Source organism: Palaemon carinicauda, unplaced genomic scaffold, assembly GCF_036898095.1.
Source record: "Palaemon carinicauda isolate YSFRI2023 unplaced genomic scaffold, ASM3689809v2 scaffold12, whole genome shotgun sequence".
Taxonomy (NCBI): domain Eukaryota; kingdom Metazoa; phylum Arthropoda; class Malacostraca; order Decapoda; family Palaemonidae; genus Palaemon; species Palaemon carinicauda.
Genome location: NW_027168704.1, coordinates 154,125 through 179,103, shown reverse-complemented (window position 1 = coordinate 179,103; position 24,979 = coordinate 154,125). Strand labels below are relative to the sequence as shown.

The 24,979-nt window shown below is 43.7% G+C and overlaps 1 protein-coding gene across 1 annotated transcript in view; it reads right to left on the bottom strand.

Moving 5' to 3' along the window:
- The window catches only part of LOC137635394 (zinc finger protein 665-like), a 54,454-nt gene that overhangs the window by 936 nt on the left and 28,539 nt on the right, over positions 1-24,979 (bottom strand). The gene's annotated exons all lie outside the window — the stretch shown is intronic.

Sequence of the window (24,979 nt, the reverse complement as noted above, 5' to 3'; positions counted from 1 at the left end):
AAGAGCGCCATCACTAAAGAGAGCAACACTGCCAGACGTATCGTTATTTTTTGGATCAACTGCAGGTGAAAATAGATCTTCAATTTCACTTTTCATTGGAAATTTAAAAGGTGGTTCAGAATTCATTATCCTCTCCGTATCACAAGATGAAAAACCCCTTAATATTATTTTTAATAGACTTCAAAGAGGAAATTAAGACTAAACTTCCTATTCTCAGACATCATACTGTACAACAAAATCTTCCAACATGACCCTTTCTTTTCCAGTCTTACGTCTCTTGCATATACCTTCAGTAGCTTACAAGCTTTAGCAGCAAGAGGTGGATGATTCCTTCCTTTGAGAAGAAAAATCTGGAAGAATAGAAAACAACAATCAGTTAGAGAAGAGGAAAACTCAATAAAAATAATGGGGTTTTTTAAAAAATAAAATAAATTTATAAAGTACTGTAATTTGCATTTTTCCTAAACATACAAACCACAGACATTGATCTGTGTTCTATCTGTTCTTGTTACATATTTCAGGCATCTAAAAATCTCATATCCTCTGTAGATTCTATAATCAACAGCATCTCCTGTGACATTATTGGTTCTATTCTTAAAATAGTTTTCCCTTGCTCTTCAAAAAGGCAGAGTTTCATCCAAAGTCTTATTTCCTTTGCTGTACTTCCTCTCCAGTCATCATCAAAATTGTCTTTCTAATACTGCTATGCACCTCTGAGCCTTCCTCCAGAATTATGAACAGCAAAAGGCTTTATAGTAATACTGCACATACACGAAAATAGACCACAAACTCTTCCATATCACTCCCTCTACCTTTGCTTTGGTTCTAATGTTATGGAAAATTAACATTACTAACATGAGTTTTTTCTTTCTGGTTGCCTTTGTGTTGTTCAGTGCCTTCTCAAGAACAACAGATACCCTCCATCCCTGTGAAGATGGACCAGGAATTCTGCAATTTTAGGCTGAGAGGGTCTGGAAGAAGAATGACCTTTCATCTGGCATTAGCGTAAAAAAAAAAAAAAACTGCCCATTTGACTTGATAAACTTGACATATAGAGCATCACATGGCTTAGGCTAACTAGATAAAAAGCCTCTTTACCTTGAGAACCTCCTGACAGGCTCCAAGCATGAAGATGAATCATGTGGAGCCCCCGATGAAGACAATGAAAGTGAGGCTGTTTGAGTAGATCTGGTCTCTCTAGCAATCTAACAGGAGGGTTCACTAGGACCTCAAAAAGGTCTGGGAACCAGTCCTTCCGAGGCCAGAAGGGAGCGATGAGGGCCAAAGAAAGACGACTGGTTTCCCTCGCCTTGAGAAAACGCCCAGATCAGAGAGAGGGAGGAGGTGTCCACCTGAAGACTTCCTCATCTTGTAAGTGGGCATCTGTCGTCATGTACTGGGGATACTTGAACGAAGGGAAGACGACTTAGTAACAAAAGTTCATTGTTATGACATGGAATAAGAATCGAAAAACAATATAAGACTGAAAAATTATTTGAAAAAGAAAGCCTCCCACGAATTGGCCACCCCTATATCAATACAAAACACAAGTACTTGGTTTTTTTCCAAGGACACCCACACACCCAAAAAAAAGAAATAAAATATAAAAGTCCTATTTCAAAATACAGTCCCATTAGGTTTATGATGCAAATTTCTTAGCAATTAACACCAAGAAAGAGCCTTTTCGATCTAGGTCAAAGTATTCAAACAAATTACCCAGCTTGTGACATGAAAAAGGTCCAAGCTTGTTGCCGTCTGCTGGAATGGAGGGGGACACTGCAGTCTGCTGCCCTGGAAGGGGACACTGCCGTCTACTGCCCTGGAGGGGGACACTGCCGTCTGCTGCCCTGGAGGGGGACACTGCCGTCTGCTGCCCTGGACGGGGACACCGCCGTCTGCTGCCCTGGACGGGGACACTGCCGTCTGCTGCCCTGGACGGGGACACTGCCGTCTGCTGCCCTGGAGGGGGACACTGCCATCTACTGTCCCGAAGAGTACCTTTGAGTGTGCCTCTGCCCCTTCTTGTAGAGTGGCACTACCTGTACAGGAACTGCTGAGCGCCACTACCACCACCTAAACTGATGTTTAGTACTGTTGTCTGCTGGCCTGGAGAGTGGAACTAAATGCTGTCATTACTGGCCTACTGACTTTGGCAAGGTTACCCAAGAACTGCTCCCCTAGTCCACTGTCTGCATTCTCTGGCGGACTAAAGGGGTTAGATGCCGGAACAGTCGAGGAAGCAAACGGTCCACCTCAAGCAGGAGACGCCCAGAAGCTTGGTACAGGTGGGAGTAATGGTGAGAACCCTGGTACATTTCTTTGAGAAATCCTCAGTTCTTCCCAGGATTTCCAAGGTCCCTAACCAAACATCAAGCCACAAAGTAGCCTGTATGGGGAGAAGAGGAGTTGGACGAGGCACGTCTAAGATCTCAGAATAGCTCTTCTGCTGCAGACAGGAGGTGGGAGAAGCTTGGTGGTAGAGCCGGAACGTTGCGAGGAGGAGAGCTCAAAGAGCTGTAGGATGATCGTAGCCCTGGCACCCTTCACGCCCTGAGTCCAAGGCAAGGATGCACTGGTCTCTGAGGGCTTCTAGGTGCAAAAGACACCTTGTCTTTGCTCTCTCAGTTGATAAACCCATTGAGAATCCTGATGAGAGTCAGAACCTGACAGAATGCATGGTCCGACTCTTTCTGCTCTCCTTCCAACGTTGAACTTGGACTTGCAGCGGTCTCCTTTTTCCACCCCCAAGAGCTCTTCTCCGGGTGGGTCGCGCACATCCCTCGAGTGACAGGCTGCATCTGTAGACTTGGAGGTTCTTCAAGAGGACTTAGGAAGAGTCTTGGAGTCCTTCGGTTTCTTTCGTGGAAGGAGGAAGGGCTCAAGCATCGAAAGCTGCATTGTCATGTCCCTCCTGACTTCCATAGGTGGTGAACTCTCCGTGCGAGGGGAAACTTCCTCCAAAGGTGGAAGAGAGGAAGCCCCTCCCTGGCATTACCCCCTCAGCAGAGGTGAGGTAGGACAGTGTCTGGTGGAAGATGCAGGAGCAGACCTTGATAGCCTAATAGGAGTCAGCTTTACCCTAGGGGAAGTAACCACATCTGAGACCTTCTTCCTCTTCAGGGGAGAAGAAGCTGTGATTCCTTATAGTAGGTCTGCTATACCTGTAAAATGCTCTGAAGAGCTGGCAGACAGAGCAGGCTTGAAGGCTTGCACCACTACTCTGACCATAGCCCTGAACCAGGGCTGCTGACTGACTGACGCACTGTCAGACAGATCCCCTGAAGGCCCTGAAGGGAAAGGGACCGACAGTTCCCTGAGAGGAGTCTCTGCTGTTGATGGATCCACCTTCGAGGAAGGCAGCTTCGGGATCCTGAACCCTTCTGTGGAGACCCCTCCTCCTTTCCTCGGTGATCGCCCTGTAATGCGTTTGCAGGGAAGGGAATGATGCGATGGTGAGCCGTCTACTCGATGTTTCTTAAAACCTAGGAGCCTGTAGAACCTGCTCATGGCCATGGCGCAAGTGGGACAGTGAGCGCTAGCGGGCTGGAGAGCACACATGAGAACAATAGCGCGCAGTAAGACGCTGAGCAGGATGATGCTGGTGCGGTTTCTAGAGAACGCGCAGTACGACGCCACATAGGAGGATGCTGGCGCGCATTTTCCGGTAAATTCGTAGGAAAGCTCTGGCGTGCAGGTGAGCACTGGCAAGCTGGTGAGTGCCAGCGAGCCAAAGGGTGCTGGTGAGCTGGAGAGAGTTTTGGCACAGGAGAGCACTGTTGCACAGTCGACCACTGGCGCTTGGGAGTGGGGTGACGTACAAGAGAGCGCTTTTGTGCAGGAGGGCGTTGGCGAGCCTGATACCGAAGCTGAGCATGAAAGCACTGATGTCTCAGGGAGCGCTAACGAGCTTGAATGAATGAATGAATGAATGATTTAAAGTTTTCACGCATCCTGACATATAAGGTCATTGACGCCGGTAACATTTAATTTATGTATACAAAAATAAAAAATGAAATAAAATAAAAAATTAAAGAGTATTCAATTAAAATCATAAAAATTGAATGTCATAAAAGTTAAATATTTTTCAGAAGACCTGCTTCTGAAAGAAATCTAAAAATGCCACTTGCATGGTAGGACACATCATTTCCAAGAATCTTGGCAAGGATGAACCTGCCACCCTCACCTCGAGCCTCAAACAAATATCTATTCCGCAAGTTGTTATAATTGGGGCATTCGGTCAACAAATGCCTTACTGTTAGAGTTACTAAACAGTTGTCACAATACGGTTGGTGTTGGCCCTTCAACAGAACTCATGTGTCAACCGAGTGTGACCAATACGGAGACGACAAAGAGACGTCTCCCATTTTCGGGACATCATATTATACCTCCAAGGAGATATGTCATTTGTTACTTCCCTCATTTTATTGCCATCTTGACTATCCCATTGCTGTTGCCATTTATTGCAAACCAATTTCTTGATTTCAGGTAAGAAATCATTACAGGGAATGGGATACCTTCTTGGCAGCAACTCGGATGCAGCCTCCTTAGCCAGTGAATCTGCCTTCTCATTCCCAAACACACCTACATGTGCTGGAACCCAACAAAATTGAACTGTTATACCTCTCCGTCCAATAAGGAAAAGCCATTCTAAAATCTTTAAAAATGATATTTTAATTATAAAATAAATTTTTGAATATACTTACCCGGTGAATATATAATAGCTGAGCCTCCGGCGGCTCGACAGAAAAACACAAAAACTCGCGAGCGATCGCTATGAAGGTTGCGGGTGTGCCCACTAGCGCCAACTATCGGCCAGATACCGCATATACATGTAAACAGACCCAATTCTTCTCATCCCGCTGGGTCTCTATCGGGGAGGAAGGGGGGGCCTTTAATTTATATATTCACCGGGTAAGTATATTCAAAAATTTATTTTATAATTAAAATATCATTTCTGGGCTCCAACCTGTGCCGCGCAGTGAAATACTCCTAGAGCACTATTTCTAAGGAATATAACTGCTATATATTACCAGAGAAAAAAAGCATAGGAATGCCAGGTTGAACCCAGCTCGCTCACCTATATAAGGTGTCGGTATAAAATACTGGGGCGTGATAATTCACAACCAGAGGTCTCGCACTATTTAGATATCTCCTCTTCAAAATCCCCGCCACAGCGAGGTGCCGTTCAACACTACTACCACTAACCCAACCCACGCCAGTGACGTGACTCCTTTATAGCACTTGTTGTTATTAAGTCCATGTTTTTTTTCTCGTGTTTATCCTTGGATTTATCATTATTTTATAATCGATGGCCGATTCCCATGATACCCCATCGAAGTTAAGTACTTTATCCATGAATGTTAGCGAGATTGGGCAGTGTAACCTCTGTTTTTATTAATGGAGAAGTGTTTATATATGAACGGCGTCCCCGTTCTTACCGTTCATGGTTCGGCTCTGCCCTTTTTCTCGTTAGTTCGTCAGTCATTAATATTTGTTCGAACTTTTAGGAGTTTTTTCCTTACATTTATATAGTACACCGTCTTTATGCTTTCATCTAGCATTAATTTTATGTTATCCTATGATATCAGTGTTAGCGTTTCATCAAGGTTTTTTTTATAGTAAATCCTCTTAATCTCTATTTTTTATTTATTTTAATTATATTTTATATGTTTATTATTATTTTACTTTTTTTTATTACTTTTGAATTGTTTTATTTATATTTATAATCTTCTAGGCTTCAACTAGGCAAACTGCCTCACAGCAACTACAGAGTGATAATCTCTTACAACAGTTTTGGTTCCAAATCAACTTCGAGAAATCTCGTTTGGTCCCGAGGACAAGTTTCAATGGTTAGGATTCAATGGGTTCTATGCTCCCACACTCTGTCTCCCAACAGCCAAGAGGAACGATATAGCAAAACACAATACGTTTTCTCAAAGACAAATTGCCTTCCAGAAGAAATCAAGAGAGAATCCTGGGTGCCCTCCAGTTTGCCTCAGTAACAGATATACTACTGAAGGCCAGACTGAAAGATATAAGCCGAGTATGGTGCTCCAGGAAAACGAGTAATATCGAGACAAAGGGCTCGACTCCAACCAATTCTGAAGAAAAGACTTCAACCATGGACAAAGGTCAAAATCTGGCAAATCAGTTTCCTTACAATATCCACCCCCAAGCTCGTCATTTACACAGACGCCTCCCTAACAGGCGTGGGGGGGGGGGGATACTCTCAGTACACGAAAGTCCTGGGACTATGGTCGACAATATTCCGCCAACTTCATATCAATGTTTTAGAGGCCATGGCGGTATTTTTGACCTTAAGCAACCGGCTCCAGCCAAAAACCAACATATCAGGTTTCTTCTAGTTAGATAGTGGCGGACGCACTTTCGAGGACAACTCCGCTGGAGTCGGAGTGGTCACTAGACCCAATGTCCTTCAGTTGGATTCTTTCTCAGGTTCCGGATCTCCAGATAGATCTGTTTGCAACAAAGTCCAACTACAACTAGAGTGCTACGTAGCTCCCAGCCCGGATCCTCGGGCTTACGCCACAGGCGCACTATCATTAGTCTGGAACACTTGGGAGAGAATTTACCTATTCCCACCAATAAATCTGTCGATGAAAGTGTTAGACAAGCTCAGGACTTTCAAAGGCCAAGTTGCTCTAGTAGTCCCCATCTGGCCCAAGCACAACGGGTTTCCCCTTCTGGTGGAACTGGGTCTCCACCTCGACAGATCCCCAATCCAATACTAACACAAGCAGTACAACTCGCTGTGTGTTAGCTTCCTCAAATTCAGAATGCCCTACCTTTCTGGACTTTATGAAATTTGCAGCTCAAGAGGTGCAGATATTGATCCTCAAATACGTTATTTTTAGAATCAGATAAGAGGGGATCCACCCTTCGACAGTATGATTCGGCTGTTATGAAACTTGCCAGTTTTTAAGGGACTCAAAGGTTGAGACAATGACTATGAATCTGACAGTAACCTTCTTCAGAATTTTATTTGAATCAGACTTAGCGACTTGTACTATTACCACAAATTAAGTCAGCCTTGAAGGTTTTACAATTGGCTTTAATATTGCCCTTACAGATTCATACTTCTCATCCATCCCGAGAACCTGCGCCAGATTGAAACCATCAACTCACCATAGCTCAGTTTCCTGGTTTCTGAATGACGTACTTAAGTTGGCTTCAGACACTCTTAACGAGACTTGCCATTATATTCCATTGGTTAGGAAATCCTTGTTCTTAATGAACCTGACTTCTGGCGGCAGAATATCAGAACTTTCAGCCTTGTCTAGAGATCCAGGTCATATTGAATTTCTCTCGTCAGGGGAAGTACTCCTTTCCCCTGACAAAAGATTTTTAGCGAAAATGAGGACCCCCAGGACAGACGGTTCCCCTGGAAGATTGTCCCACTTCCGCAGGACCCATCTTTATGTCCAGTAAACACTCTGGAAGCCTACTTAAACATATCTCCCGTTCAGTCCTCGGGGCCCTTACCCATTAGAGAAGGTGAAGAACCATCATCCTGAAAGGACTCAGACAGAAGATTCTGCATTTCATTAACGGGCTACCTAGAATCATTCCCACATCACTCCCTTACGTCCATGATATATGAGCTGTAGCTACCTCAGTTAATTACTATGAACTTCACTGGACTTACTAAATATACAGGCCGGAAGTCTCCAACAGTATTTAAACGCCACTGCTTAAAACCTCTGGAAGCCTTATATTTGCTACAGTGGCAGCAGGGAATGTGATTCCTCCTGAGCATAGTGAACCTTAATCAACTATGTCTTGCTATCCTCTTACCTGTTATTTTGGATTTTGTTACTTCCTCAGGTATTGTTCCAAGATTTGGGACCATTTCTCTGGTACTATTTCACTGCGCGGCACAGGTCGGAGCCCAGAAAAGGGATTTTGACGAAGGAAAAATCTATTTCTGGGCGAGAGACCTGTGCCGCCCAGTGAACCCTCCCTTGACTTCCCTCCCAACATGGGCCCCAAACCTTGGGTGCTATGAGGAGTGACGTCACTGGCATGGGTTGGGTTAGTGGTAGTAGTGTTGAACGGCACCTCGCTGTGGCGGGGATTTTGAAGAGGAGATATCTAAATAGTGCGAGACCTCTGGTTGTGAATTATCACGCCCCAGTATTTTATACCGACACCTTATATAGGTGAGCGAGCTGGGTTCAACCTGGCATTCCTATGCTTTTTTTCTCTGGTAATATATAGCAGTTATATTCCTTAGAAATAGTGCTCTAGGAGTATTTCACTGGGCGGCACAGGTCTCTCGCCCAGAAATAGATTTTTCCTTCGTCAAAATCCCTTTTTTAAATATTTAACTTAGCCGGTGAATATATAATAGCTGATTCACACCCATGGTGGTGGGTAGAGACCAGAGTTAATTAAGTTTACAGCGTATATGCTTAGAGTTTTTGACAGTTATATCATAACAAAACCCAAATATATATAGGTAACTGGTAAGGAAGTTGACTTAGACGATTACTCTGCCTTATTAGTCTGTCTTCCTCACGAAGCCCAGCGATCCTCTTAGGATGCTGAAAGACTCCCAGGAGCTGAAGTATCAAGGGCTGCAACCCATACAACAGGACCTCATCAAACCCCTAATCTGGGCGCTCTCAAGAAATGACATTTGACCACCCGCCAAATCAAAAAAGGATGCGAAAGGCTTCTTAGCCTTCCGTACAACCCAATCAAAAAAAAACATTTCAAGAGCAGATTAAAAGGATATTGGAATTAAGGGAATGTAGTGGTAGAACCCTTACCCACTACTGCATTCGCTGTAACGAATGGACCCAGTGTGTAGCAGTACTCGTAAAGAGCTGGACATCTTTTAAGTAAAATGACGCGAATACCGACTTGCTTCTCCAAACGGTCGCGTCCATAATACTTTGCAGAGATTTATTTTGCTTAAAGGCCACGGAAGTTGCTATAGCTCTTACTTCGTGCGTCTTAACCTTAAGCAAGCATCGGTCTTTTTTATTCAAGTGAGAATGAGCCTCTCGTATTAAAAATCTGATAAAATATGACAAAGCATTCTTTGACATAGGCAATGATGGTTTCTTAACTGAGCACCATAATGCCTCAGATCCACCTCGTAAGGACTTAGTACGAGCTAAGTAGAACTTAAGAGCTCTAACTGGACACAGCACTCTTTCAAGTTCGTTGCCTACGATCTCTGACAGGCAAGGTATATCAAAAGACTTAGGCCAAGGACGAGAAGGCAGTTCATTTTTGGCCAGGAAACCAAGTTGAAGTGAACATGTGGCTTTTTCTGTAGAAAAGCCGATGTTCTTACTGAAGGCATGAATTTCACTGACCCTTTTAGCCGAAGCCAAGCACACTAGGAAAAGCGTCTTGAGGGTGAGATCCTTCAGGGAGGCTGAATGTAATGGCTCAAACCTGTCTGACATGAGGAACCTTAGGACCACGTCTAAGTTCCATCCAGGAGTTGCCAAACGACGTTCCTTAGAGGTCTCGAAAGACTTAAGGAGATCTTGGAGATCTTTATTGTTGGAAAGATCTAAGCCTCTATGACAAAAGACCGAAGCCAACATGCTCCTGTAGCCCTTAATCGTGGGAGCTGAGAGGGAGCGAACATTTCTCAGATGTAAAAGAAAATCTCCGAATTGGGCTACAGAGGTACTGGAAGAGGACACAGATGCTGGCTTGCACCAGTCTCGAAAGACTTCCCACTTCGACTGGTATACTCTGATGGTAGAAGCTCTCCTAGCTCTCGCAATCGCACTGGCTGCCTCCTTCGAAAAGCCTCGAGCTCTTGAGAGTCTCTCGATAGTCTGAAGGCAGTCAGACGAAGCGTGGGGAGGCTTTGATGAACATTCTTTACGTGGGGCTGACGTAAGAGATCTAACCTTAGAGGAAGACTTCTTGGAATGTCTACCAGCCATTGAAGTACCTCGGTGAACCACTCTCTCGCGGGCCAGAGGGTAGCAACCAACGTCAACCTTGTCCCTTCGTGAGAGGCGAACTTCTGCAGTACCTTGTTGACTATCTTGAATGGTGGGAATGCATATAAGTCCAGATGAGACCAATCCAGTAGAAACGCGTCTATGTGGATTGCTTCTGGATCTAGGACTGGTGAGCAATAGATTGGTAACCTTTTGGTCAACGAGGTGGCAAAGAGGTCTATGGTGGGTTGACCCCAAGTAGCCCAAAGACTCTTGCCCACGTCCTTGTGGAGGGTCCATTCCGTGGGTATCACCTGACCCCTCCGACTGAGACAGTCTGCCAAGACGTTCAAGTCCCCCTGGATGAATCTCGTCAACAGGGAGATGCCTCGATTTCTTGACCATATGAGAAGGTCCCTTGCGATCTCGTACAGCGTGAGGGAGTGTGTGCCTCCTTGCTTGGAGATGTACGCAAAAGCTGTGGTGTTGTCTGAGTTGACCTCTACCACTTAGTTTCGAAGAAAGCTTTCGAATTTCATCAAGGCCAAGTGGACTGCTAATAGCTCCTTGCCGTTGATGTGCATGCTCTTCTGACTTGAGGTCCACAGACCCGAGCATTCCCGACCGTCCAGGATCGCACCCCAACCCAAATCCGACGCGTCTGAGAACAACACGTGGTTTGGGTTCTTGACTGCTAGGGATAGTCCCTCTCTCAGACTGATATTGCTGTCCCACCATTTCAGGCATGCCCTTACTGGTTCGGAGACTGGGAATGATACCGTCTCTAACGTCTTGTCCTTGTTCCAGTGAGAGGCTAGATGGAACTGGAGGCCGAAGGTGTAGTCTCCCTAGCGACACAAACTGCTCCAGGGATGAGAGAGTCCCTACGAGACTGTTCCAACTCCTGACTGAACAAACGTTCTCTTTTCAGCATTAGTTGGACTTTGAGCAGGGCTTGTTCTATTCGGGTGGCAGACGGAAAAGCCCGAAAAAAAAAAACTGGACTGCGAATCTCCATCCCCAAATATAGAATAATCTGGGATGGGATCAGTTGGGACTTTTCTAGGTTGACCAAAAGTCCCAACTCCCTGGCCAGACTCAACGTCCAATGTAGATCCTGCAGACAGCGAAGACTGGACGATGCTCTGAGAAGCCAGTCGTCCAAGTACAGGGAGGCTCGGATTCCCGATAGATGGAGGAATTTTGCCACATTCCTCATGAGCCTCGTAAACACGAGAGGAGCAGGACTGAGGCCAAAGCACAGGGCTCGAAACTGGTACCCCACATTCCTGTAAACAAACCTCAGAAACGGTTGGGAATCCGGGTGTATAGGAATGTGGAAGTATGCATCCTGAAGGTCGAGAGAGACCATCCAGTCGCCTTCCATTAATGCTGTCAAGACAGCCTGGTAGACTTCATCGTGAAGTTTGTCTTGACAATGAACACATTGAGTGCACTTGCCTCTTACGTACTCCTGCAGTGAACGTGGCTGCCAGATCATTGGAGCCATCCCTGATAGACTTGTTCCTGCAGAGAACGTGGCTGTCAGATTATTGGAGCCATCCCTGATAGCCTTGTTTATGCATGACATAATTGTACAGCAAAACTTCAAACGCTCGAAAAAACTCCTAACAGGAGATGGTCTAGCTCTGAAGCCGACCATAAAATCTTGGAGCGTCTCATGGCCAGGCGCCAGGGAGAGTCTATGAGGTTTGAGAAGTCTATCTGGGCAGAGGCAGGAACTCCCAAGCCGAGAACTTCTCCCGTGTCATACCAGACTCTCGCTCTATAAGCCAGCTTAAAAGTAGGGAAAGCAAAGGCTGTCTCCCCCAAACTCCTCCTGGTGATTAACCAGTAGCCTAGCAAACGTAAAGCTCTCTTAGAAGAGCGAGAGAGCACTAGCTTAGAAAACAACGGCTTCGAAGTAGCTAGGCCTAGTGTAAACTCTGACGTTTAGGCGAACGAGGAGCAGCAGTTACAAAAAGATCCGGACAAAGATCATTAAAAATCAGCATGATTTATTTAAAGTCCATAGAGGGCTGAGCAGCTTTAGGCTCCTCTCCGTCTGACAGAGTCCTCAAGGGAATATCAGTAGGAGGGGGATCAGCAACTTCCTCATCTGAAGGAACCTTGTCCGACAATTGCCGAGTCTCAAGCAAGGGAGAGACCTGCCGTGGTGGCAATGCTTGACAAGCAGAGTCCACACGCAAAGGAGCAACAGTAGCAGTCAAGGACGCTATGTCATGTCACTGCTTAAAGGACTGACCAGCAACAACAACAGGTGCGGGAGGACGCTCGACGTCAACTCGAGACTGCCCTGACTGCCTAGACTGAGCAGTCAAAACAACTCTTGACTGCGGTGCTTGACGCTCAACATCAAAACAAGTCAACTATGCTGGTTGGCGAACGTCCTGAACGTCAACAAGAGCAAGCGGCAGCGGCTGAACGTCCACAAGCGGCTGAGAGTCAACACGGGACTGCATCGAGTGAGGCTCTACAAAACATGATTGACGTGACTTTGTAACGTCAATGTCAATCAGCTAAGCGGCGAGGATCATCGTGAACCTGCTCAGCAGAATAGTCCTCCATAAGAGAGGCAAGCTTATTCTGCATGTCTTGCAGTAAAACCCATTTAGGATCAACGGGAATGGGTGCGGTAAGAGACGAGGGTAACGTCTGTGACTGCAAAACCTTGCCTACAATAAGACTCTCGGAGCCTGTGTTACGCTTTTGTTTAGGCGGCGAGCAGTCTTCCGATGACTGCATAGGGTCAGAGCTGTCCCAATGGCTACAACCAGGACGCTGGACCTGTCCTGAAGGGACTGACTTTCGCTTTAAGGGCCTCGAAACCTTGCTCCACGGTTTCTTATGCGAAAAGCCTTCGGATGATGAGGAGAAAATCGTCTCGCTCGTCTTATGGTAGGGGCGGTCTTGATGAGACACGCCTGAAACCATAGAGGGAACGTCTGTTCGCTGATCAAGGCCTCTCGAACCCATAAGTCGTACGACATTACTTCTCCCTGCAGGGCTTGGGAGCTTGCAAGAGGTCTCGGACTAGGCGAACGACAGGCACGAACAGACGAACCCTCGGTCGCAACACTGATAACACTTTGCGCAATTATCACTTTATCACTACGATTTTCTGTTTTGCACTTACTTCACTGAAATCGAAATTTTTCAACAATTCACATTAGGCATGAATAAAACTGATTTCTACCTGAAGCACGCAATTCTACCCTACATCAAAAGGTTATAATTGCGAAATAAGTTGTATAATGTAAGCACATTAATACAAGCAAAAAACAGTAAACATATATTAAGATAAAAAGATCAGTGACTGGGAAGGAGACTAAACACTAGTTCATTCAAAACTACGTTTTCAATCTCTCACCGTACAGTGCCTTGGGACGAGAATAAAAACTAAAAACGTTTTATCCTTTCTCCCCGTACAGAGACTTGGGACGAGAGTAAAAAAAAACTGACTCGAGAACAACGTTACTCGCTTGGGACGAGAATAAAGATCGGAACGTTCTCTCTTCCTCTCTCTCTCTCCGTCTCTCTCTCTCTCTCTCTCTCTCTCTCTCTCTCTCTCTCTCTCTCTCTCTCTCTCTCTCTGATTTCACACCGAAGAGAAAAGCCCACTCACCTTTCGTCAATAAACAGGTTATTTGACCAAAGGAAAAAACTGAAAGGACTAAGAAATTGAAAATTAACAAGTTCCTTTAAATTATAATTTAAAACATTTAAGTTTGAAAGAAGAATGAACAAAACGTCAGAATCGATTTACTCTTTCTGCAAAGTGAAACCGTGATTCTCTCTCTCTCTATCGTAACGATAGAGCGCAAACTGCGTAGCATAAATAAACCAAACGTTAGTTCATCTTTGAAACAGTACGAAGACTATTCAAAGAAAATCTTTCATAAAATATCTAAAAAATATTCATTTAATAAGTTTAAAATCATTTGCTCTGTAAAAGTTATTTACGATTGAAAGGGCTCAACGTTGTTTAACTTCGGTTTCCAAGTTAGGACCGCCTACTCTCGGAATAGGGGAGGAATAGGTAAGGTCGCATATAAACAAATCATTAAAATTTATCTTGATGTTTATTATAAATGGAAAGCTAATCGAAGAGGCCTAATAAAGGCGGTTGAGATATAAAATATATAGAGGAAAATCTATAATTAACAACAACAATTTATAACGTGATAAGATAATTGCTAAAAGCCTAAAACACACTTCCGTACTAAGGGAAGGGTCGGCCATTTTTTAAAAGTCAAAGAAAGTCCAAAAAACAATCCAAAGTAATCAACAATGAAATCTATCCAAAAAAGAGTTCAAGATTTAAGTTGAAGATAAAACACCTGCACTGCGAAAGCTCAAACCAAAAGGAAGTACTTCACCAAGACTGTTGAAAAACTCCAGGTTAACAGCTAGTAATGGTACGTCTTGTCGATCAGACCGACAGAGAAGAATTGGGTCTGTTTACATGTATATGCGGTATCTGGCTGATAGCTGGCGCTAGTGGGCACACCCGCAACCTTCATAGCGATCGCTCGCGAGTTTTTGTGTTTTTCTGTCGAGCCGCCGGAGGCTCAGCTATTATATATTCACCGGCTAAGTTAAATATTTAAAACTAGAGGGTTATTAGAATTAAAAACTTCCATAGCTTGAAGGACACTCCTTGCATCACTAAAAATTGTAAAATTACCCTCCTTCTCTAACGCTATTTTCTCAATAGCGGTTAATATGCCATATAGTTCGGCAGTAAATATGGAAGCGGTCAGAGGAAGTGCACCTCTACAATTAAAACCATTACTATGTACTCCAAATCCAACGCCAGCATCAGATTTGGAGCCATCAGTATAGATAAAAGTTGATCCTCTATGTTCTTTAACATGTTCATTAAAAAGAGACCTGGCTTCTAGGTCTGACATATTCTTCTTATCTCCAATAAAATATTTACAAAAAGATATCTCTGGTAACTTCCATGGAGGCGTTGATGATACCTTGAATGGAAGTACCTTATTTATAATTATATCCAGACTATTTAATAATCGTTTCACCCGAAAGCCATAAGGTTGAGGAGATTTTGGGTGCAACTCAAAGTATGATGCGTGTCTTACAAGGCTTGCAGTCTGAAAGGCTAGAGAGTTAGGGAGTCTTTGCAATCTAAACAAATACCGAAGAATGGAAGACATTCGGTAAAGGTCTAGAGGTAACTCTCCAGCATCAACAAGGAGACTTGGGATAGGTGAGATTTTAAAAGCTCCCGTAGACAATCTAATACCTGCATGATGTATCGAGTCTAATATTTTTAACCGGCTTGGGGTGGCTGAAGAATATACCTCACAACCATAACTAATTTTGGAAAAAATCAAGGCCTTGTATAATTTTAAAATAGTATTGCGGTCTGCCCCCCATGATGTATGGGACAATACTTTTAAGATATTCAGAGCTTCAACACATTTAGCTTTTAGCGCTTTTAGGTGAGAAACCCATGTAAGTCTACAGTCAAATATCAAACCTAAAAATTTGGTTTCCGATACACATGGTATCCGTTGACCTTTAATGTATATATCCGGGTCTGGATGTACTCCCCGGATACGACAAAAATGGACAATGGTAGTTTTACTTGTCGAGAACTTAAATCCATTCACGTCAGCCCACTGGATAATTTTATCAATAGAGAGTTGGATTTTTCTCTCAACCATTGCCATTCCAGTGCCAACAAATGATATTGAGAGATGATCCACAAATAATGTTGAGAGAACATTCTGGGGAATGGCTGAGGATATCCCATTAATTGCTAGTGCAAAAAGGGTTACACTCAGCAAAATACCCTGAGGAACTCCTTCTTCCTGGCACTTACTCTGATAGAGTTTCCCCCACTCTCACTTGAAAAACTCTACGTGAAAGAAATGCCTGAATAAATAGTGGCAGCTCTCCTCTCAATCCCAATTCATGAATGGTTTTAAGAATACCATATCTCTATGTGGTATCATATGCCTTTTCAAGGTCAAAAAATACTGTAACATGGTGCTGTTTGGAAGCAAAGGCTTCACAAATAGAAGACTCAAGTCGTATCAACACATCAGTCGTTGAGTGCATTTTTCGGAATCCACATTGAATCGGTGATAAAATACCTTTCTTTTCAAGGTACCATATCAGCCTTGCATTGACCATCTTCTCCATGATTTTACATAAACAAGATGTCAATGCAATAGGACGATAGTTTGCTGCTAAAAACTTGTCTTTACCGGGTTTTAAAAAGGCTAAAATAATGGCTAGTTCCCAAACACTTGGGTAACTATGATCATGCCATATTCTATTAATAATGCTTAAAATAAATAGCTTTGTATTGAAATGTACATGTTTAATCATTGCATATGGAATTCCATCGGGTCCAGGGGCTGTATCGTTGCAATGAGCAAGTGCGGAATCAAATTCTCTTTCAGTGAAAGGAGAATTATACGACTCTTCCCTACTTGTTGCAAAATTTAAAATTTTCTTTTCTTCAGTGCTCCTATACTGGTGACCAGGGGCTCCTTCACACTTGCTGGATACATTTGAAAAATGATTAGCCAGGGCATTGCTAACTTCATTTGCTTCAGTTACATACTGGCCATTCACCTTCAACACTGGTGGTGGGTTGGGGGTGAATTTGCCAGCTATCTTTTTTTACTTTCCTCCACACAGAAGATGGTGGTGTTCTACTGTTAATGGAGGAAACAAAAGACATCCATGACTGGCGCCTTGCTTCTTTCATGGCACGACGGAACTATGCTCTACATTTCTTGTACATAGTTAAATTCTCATCAGTTCTGCGTCTACGCAATCGTGTTAGAGATCTTCTTGTGGCTCTGTGGATTGCAGTTAGTTCTGAAGACCACCACGGGACTGGTCGTCGTTTGAATAACCCTGTTGTTTTGGGAATTGAATTGACTCCTGCTGTATGAAGAGTTCCATTCAGTAGGTCTATGGCATCATCAACACTTTCAAACTGTTCTGCTCTCCCTTCGATTTCACTTAGCTCGGAAAATTTAACCCAGTCTGCCTTGTCTAGATTCCAACGTGGCGATCTTTGCAAAGGCGGACCCTTGTTGGTGTTTATAATGATTGGTGCATGATCACTAGTATGCCAATCATCTAATGTCCTCCAATCAAAATCAAGAAGGCAGTTAGAGCTTGCAATTGAAAGGTCAATGCATGACAAAGTACCTGTCTGAACATGGAAGTGTGTGGGCTCTCCTGTATTAAGGAGTCCCACATCCTCATTCTCCACAATTGATGAGATAATATTGCCCCTTGTGTTTGCTAAAATATCACCCCATAAAGGATGTCTACCATTCATATCTCTCAGTAAGAGAAAAGGTTGAGGGAGTTGTTGAATGACCTCTGCTAAATCATCATATAAAATATTATCATTTGGAGGTAAGTACAAAGAGCATATTGTATATTTTCTCCCTATATCAATTTGTACAACAACTGCCTGCAGGGTTGTACATATAGACATGGGTATTTGGGGAACATCTCGACGAATGTACATGAGACTTCCGCCATGGCTCCCTGCTTGTTGATTATATGGTGTTCTATAGCTAACATACTCTCGAGGACTAGGAGTGTTAGAATCAAGCATACTTTCCTGTAGACATACAATTATGGGGGAATGCTCATGAATTAGGAGCTTAAGTTCTTCATATTTCGCCCTCAAACCCTGACAGTTCCATTGCAAAATGGCGGAGAAAACTATGGATTATTTCTAGAAGACATCTTGGATGAGTTCTTCCCATTAGCAGTTTTTAATTTAACATTATTACCAGTAGGTTTCTTCAGAGGTGGTCTTGTTATGTTGGGTTTAACGTTGGTGTTTTTCTTTGTATTCTTTTTATCTATTTGTTGAGGTGGATGGTGGACCTCAACTTGAATTTCTGATTTATTCAGTCCATCTTCTGGTTCATTAGAAACATCAACAGACAAAACATCAAATTTATTTGATGTCATAACCTTAACGTTTCTAATGGAGGGTGGAGAGAGAGATGGAGGTCTCTCGCTTTTGCGATTAATAGATGGTGGGATTCGAGGTTTTTGCACCTTTCCCACAACAGGTGCATCAGGTAAGTTAGTCTTAAGTGGAACCTCCATCAGATCAGGCAAGGATATGGCCTGAGAGAGGTTTGTATTACTTTTTGTAATGGCGGCTGAAGGCTGTACAGCAATGGGCAATGACCTAGTGTTAATACACCGTGGTGAAGCCTCAGGAGGTGATATGGTTACCTCGTTATTTGACATTTTGTCAGATAGTATACTTTTTTTTGAGCTATTGGCAGTGCTAGATTGGTTTGACTTTAATGCCTTAGCATATGTATTTGATTTATTTAATAGTCTTTTGGCATGGGTCACACTTATGTGTTCTAAGTTTGATTTGTTGAGGGCAGCTTCCTCCAACTTATATAGCTCGCAGATCTTGTCTGTGGATTTGTGATTCGAGCTGCAATTTAAACACCTGGCTCCAAGTGCACACTCTCCATGGTAAGATTTGGAGCAAATACCACACATCTCATTTTTCCAAACTTTGGACGGGTGCCCAAATTTAAAACAATTAAAGCATTGCAATGGCTTCTGCTTGAAGGGTCTTACTTTAATCCTTTCGTTCTCGATAATAATATGAAAAGGTACATCAGCATCCTGGAACGTAAGGATTATCATTGATGTACCTGGGACTTTACGAACTTTCCAAACATTTAATGGACACATGGCCAGTATCTCCTCCTCTGTAAAATCATATAGATCTCTGTTAAAAACTACGCCCCTTCCGTAGCTAAAATTTAGGTGGGGTTTGACATCTAACTTAATGTCATCGTTACTTATTTTCATATTGGACAATATTACCGACTGTGTACTGGATTTGGCATGGATAAGGAAACTATTTTTTCCGAAACGAGATGTATCGCCTGGTGCAATAGTTCCTACTTTTTTCTGAATCAATTTGCATATTTTAAAATAATTCCCTGTAACCCCCTTTGATTCAGCTATAAGCCACATCGGTGGTTTTGGATTTCTCTGGGAGGGCATGACTATATCTGCGTCTTTTTCCAACCAATCGGCAGGCCTGTACACATCTAAATCTTTTGGTACCTTATCGCAGAGAGCAGCCGCGACATTTAAGTTATTAATTTTAATATTATTCAAATTACTTATTGCACTAAATGCTTCGTCATAACTACTATAAGATATCCATGAATCCCAAGTTTCAGCTTCAAGTTTCATCCTTATTTCTTTTATGCATCCATAGCATTCAAATGCTTTACATAGATCATCATAATTTGTTTCTATTGAAATTTGTGTAACATGGAGGATTCGAAGTTTCCTCGTGTTACCCAAATTACTCGATTTAGAAATATCAGTAGAATGGTCCTTTCCCGTTCCGAGGTCATCAACAGAGCTATCCCTTATCACATTAGCAGAGGTCGTCAACAGTGCCGGGGGAGAGTCAGCGTATCCAGGGGATGGGGGTTCGTTCCTTAAAGAATCCATTATACCAAAGAGAGAGAAAAGAGTTAGTTTGATGTACCTGCTCGAGAATGTTAGGCCATCACACGTCGGAAAGGAAATTTGCACTCTCCACTATCGGCACAATGAGAGTATACTTCCCAAATGGTCCACTCCATACCCTACCCGAAGGATAGCATCAAAACAGATATAGAGGTGTAAGCTGAACCCGCCTGTTAGGACTGAGACCAAGAAATTATGGAATCATCCTCCCCATATCTATAATGACGGGCTTCCGGCAAAAAGCCGAGAGTCCTACCCCAAACATTGGATCCCCCTGGATTCCGAAGACCCAACACTTGAGAATAGTTCCGCCAAAAAGGTCCAAACCATCCTCGGGATGGCTGAAATCATCCAATACTCTCACATATAGCTTTGAATGCAAACACCTCCCAACCGTGATACCTCCTCCCACTCATCAAAGCAGGCAGCAATAAAGGATGTATGAACATCCCCGCCGGGGCTACAATGGATGTAAAAACATCCAAGCCATAGGAGAAAAGAAAAAGAAAAATAATAAATATATATGTACATGATATATACACACATATAATGAGGGAAATTTTTCTCATAGAGTTTGGAAAGCAAGACTAAAGGAAGTTTGTGAAATTAGGATAAGGTCGAAGTAATATTGAGAAAAAGAAAAAGGTAAAAGAGAGAAATTTAGATTAGAAATGGGGGAGCAATTTCCCCAAGTTCGAGAGCCCTCTTGCCCGTCACCAAGTTTCATCACGGGATGAAATGCCGTGCTGAAGCTCAATGACTTCATCAAGGCATTCTCTCATTAAGAGGGTAACGAGCTTGAGCTGTAGAGTGGAGTTGCACTGGTGAGTGCTGGCGAGCTGGCAAACACTACTCTTTGGAAGGACAGGGCTGTGCTGGAGAGCGTTGGCAATCGGGAGATCGCTGGAGCATTGGAGGGGGCTGAGGATGAGAAGGAGAAGGCTAGCGGTCAAGGGAACGTCAATGTTCTGGAAAGCGCTGACTTAGTGGAGAGAAAGATTTTCTGGAAAGAGTTTTGAGTGCAGGCTGGCGCTGACGTGCTGTTGGAGAGCACAGGTGCACTGCAAGGAGCTGGCAAGCTGGAGAGAGTTGCGCTCCGCTACACTTAGGTAGAGCATCCGAGGATGTACAGGAGATGGAAACAGTAACGACAGGTCAAGAGGTCGACTGGAATGTCGAACTGGAACAGGGATGTGCCCTTTGGAAGGGCGAACATCCACCAATGGCGATCGCGAACGATATGCAGAAGAGTCCAGGGCTGAAGTCCGAGGACTAGCCGCAGCGTGGTCAGGAGAAGGAACAGGAAAGGGCGAAAATCGAGGGCCAGAAGACCACTGAAGTGGCAGCTCCTCTGTGGGCGACGGCTGTGAAGACGAGGCTGAAGAGCCTTTTCAATGATGGTGAAGGGCAACCTTTAAGTCAAAGCAGAGGGCGAGCTCTGCGACGTGGGATCAGCAAGCTGACCTTGAGCAGCAGTCCTCCGAAGAGGAGTCTCTATGAGAAAACTCACCCGACGGGAGAACCACTCATATGAGAGACAGACGATGGACTTAGTTTCCCCCTCGAAGGATGGACAGAACAGGGGAAACGAAGTCGTCGGCAACAGCAGGAGAGTCTAGAGGGTCAGGGGCGTCGACAGCGGCCACAGAAGACGCCTCTGACACCACAACATCGACAAGAATTAGAGGATCCAACTCAGAAGTCAACGATGGCTGCACACTTGCATTGCGGACCCAAACGCAAGGACGACAACACCTGTAACACAGAACCCATAGACAAGGCCTTACCCGGGGGGGGAGACGTGGGGCCACTTCGCTAGGGGAAGCAACACCTTCTCTCAAGGACGAGGGTTGGCAAAAATTAAAGTCTACATTACTGCTCGATGGTCTCTCAGAAGAACCCGAACGAGTAGGAGCTTCGGAGGAAGGTCGGTAGACAGAAGAAGAGATCTTGTTATTTTCCCTTCATACAAAGGAACCATCGAAAGAGAAATATCCCAATTTGACTTCTTCCTTCGCCCTCGCCAAAATCTTTCCCACTGGGAGGCAGACCACTCCCGATGCTCATTGCACTTATTACCACAATCACACTGTTGACCTCTGCAGGTGGGAGAAAGGGTGTGGCAGTTAGTGTCCATGGCTGACATGAAGGTCCGGCAGGGTTGGCCTTCAAGTCCAGGGCAAGTATGCATGGTCGCAAAAGTCAACACAAACACTCACTATTAAAGAGAAAGCATAAACAAAAAGCACTAATGGCAGTTTAAAATATAACTTGGTGAGGATGAAAAACAGCAACAACTGTTTACCATCCGAGCCAGAAGCAAAGTAAATTAAATCACCGGTGTGTGAGAGGGAGCGGTAGCAAGCTAACCCCCTACGCCCGCTAACTAGCGGAATGGGTAGTTAAACCTCACTAAATATGGAGTTTTTATGATAAAACAAAGTTTTATGAATACTTACCTGGCAGTTATATATATAGCTGATATCTCTAAATTGGCAGAATTTTTCAAAATGAGGCAACCGCCTTGTGGTGGTTGGAAGGTAGGTGGTAACACTCGTCACAGGGTGGTCCAAGGAATCATTCCCGTGTCCAAGACTTCAGTTCATCTATGCCCCACCTGTCTCCTGAGGGGAGGTGGGTGGGCCTTCGAATATATATATAACTGCCAGGTAAGTATTCATAAAACTTTGTTTTATCATAAAAACTCCATTTTCATGAATAGTACTTACCTGGCAGTTATATATATATATATATATATATATATATATATATATATATATATATATATATATATATATATATATATATATATATATATATATATATATATATATATATATATATATATATATATATATATATAGCTGATTCACACATTTGGAGGAGGGAAACAAGACAGTAAACATCGTTGGGGAAACAACAAAAGAGTTGTAGGAGATAAAAACACCTTGATTCCTTGCCTGCTAAGGTAGCTGATTTCAAAGGTACAGCCTCTAGAGTGACTTTCCCTTAGGAGTGTTTATCCAGGAGTAAGCCTGCAATGCTGCAAAAAACTCAATCGAGTCTGTCAAAGGGATAAGACCAACAACTTGACTAGGCTTCAGAAACTACCTTCGCCCCATATAATACAAACTGCAACCTTACTAAAACTGACCACCTAACCCTGCAACATAGACAAAAACTATCTATCTAGACTGAGGGAACTGCACCACAAGACGAAGTCCTCAGACTATCATAAAAACACAAACCCTCATACATGCATATAAACTAAGGTTGAGTGGGGTTATTAACTCCTTTGCCTAATACAGAAACCGCAGCTATGTATGGGCCCAAGGTATAGCACTTGCCAAAGTCTACTCTCACCTCTCTAAGTTAATGAGAAGCGAACACAGAGTTGCTCCTCAAGAAAATTGCATCCATGAATAGCCTAACAAACATATATTCCTGATATGCCAGAGAGGTAGCAATGGCTCTCACTTCGTGAGCCCGTAATTTCAACAGGGCGAAGTGTTCCTCCTCACATAAGAGGTGGGCTTCCCTAATTTTCTCCCTCAGGAAAAAGGACAAAGCATTCTTAGACAGGGGTTTTTGGCGGATCTTCACTGAACACCATAACAAGTTGGATGCACAGCTCACGTTCATAGTGTGAGCCAAAAAAAAAAAAACTTGAGGGACCTAACTGGGCAGAGGAGTCTTTCCTTCTCTCGACCCACTAGGTTCGTGAGGTTAATGACATCAAACGTCGTAGGACAGGGTTACGAAGGGTTCTCGCTCTTTACGAGAGAGATGAACCTTAAGGCACAAACTGCCCTATCCTGATTGAAGCTCACCCTCTTCCCAATCGCCTGGACTTCGCTGGCCTTTTGGCATTCGCTAGAGTGAAAAGGAAGAGGGTAGCGAGATAGGTTCAAATTTCTTCCATTCATATACCAAAGGCACTTCCCCCAATTTTGGGGGGTAGCCGACATCAACAAAAAAACAAAACAAAAAGGGGACCTCTACTCTCTACGTTCCTCCAGCCTAACCGGGGACTCAGCCGAGTTCAGCTGGTACTGCTAGGGTGCCACAGCCCAACCTCCCACATTATCCACCACAGATGAAGCTTCATAATGCTGAATCCCCTATTGCTGCTACCTCCGCGGTCATCTAAAGCACCGGAGGAAGAAGCAGGGCCTACCGGAACTGCGTCACAATCGCTCGCCATTCATTCCTATTTCTAGCACGCTCTCTTGCCTCTCTCACATCTATCCTCCTATCACAAAGAGCTTTCCTCACACCATCCATCCACCCAAACCTTGGCCTTCCTCTTGTACTTCTCCCATCAACTCTTGTATTCATCACCTTCTTTAGCAGACAGCCATTTTCCATTCTCTCAACATGGCCAAACCACCTCAACACATTCATATCCACTCTAGCCGCTAACTCATTTCTTACACCCGTTCTCACCCTCACCACTTCGTTCCTAAATCTATCTACTCGAGATACACCAGCCATACTCCTTAGACACTTCATCTCAAACACATTCAATTTCTGTACCTCCATCACTTTCATTCCCCACAACTCCGATCCATACATCACAGTTGGTACAATCACTTTCTCATATAAAACTAGAAATCTCTTTACTTTCATGCCCAACCCTCTATTTTTTACTACTCCCTTAACTGCCCCCAACACTTTGCATCCTTCATTCACTCTCTGAAGTACATCTGCTTCCACTCCACCATTTGCTGCAACAACAGACCCCAAGTACTTAAACTGATCCACCTCCTCAAGTAACTCTCCATTCAACATGACATTCAACCTTGCACCACCTTCCCTTCTCGTACATCTCATAACTTTACCCTTACCCACATTAACTCTCAACTTCCTTCTCTCACACACCCTTCCAAATTCTGTCACTAGTCAGTCAAGCTTCTCTTCTGTGTCTGCTACCAGTACAGTATCATCCGCAAACAACAACTGATTTACCTCCCATTCATGATCATTCTCGCCTACCAGTTTTAATCCTTGTCCAAGCACTCGAGCATTCACCTCTCTCACCACTTCATCAACATACAAGTTAAACAACCACGGCGACATCACACATCCCTGTCTCAGCCCCACTCACCGGAAACCAATCGCTCACTTCATTTCCTATTCTAACACATGCTTTACTACCTTTGTAGAAACTTTTCACTGCTTGCAACAACCTTCCACCAACTCCATATAACCTCATCACATTCCACATTGCTTCCCTATCAACTCTATCATATGCTTTCTCCAGATCCATAAACGCAACATACACCTCCTTGCCTTTTGCTAAATATTTCTCGCATATCTGCCTAACTGTAAAAATCTGATTCATACAACCCCTACCTCTTCTAAAACCACCCTGTACTTCCAAGATTGCATTCTCTGTTTTATCCTTAATCCTATTAATCATTACTCTACCATACACTTTTCCAACTACACTCAACAAACTAATACCTCTTGAATTACAACACTCATGCACA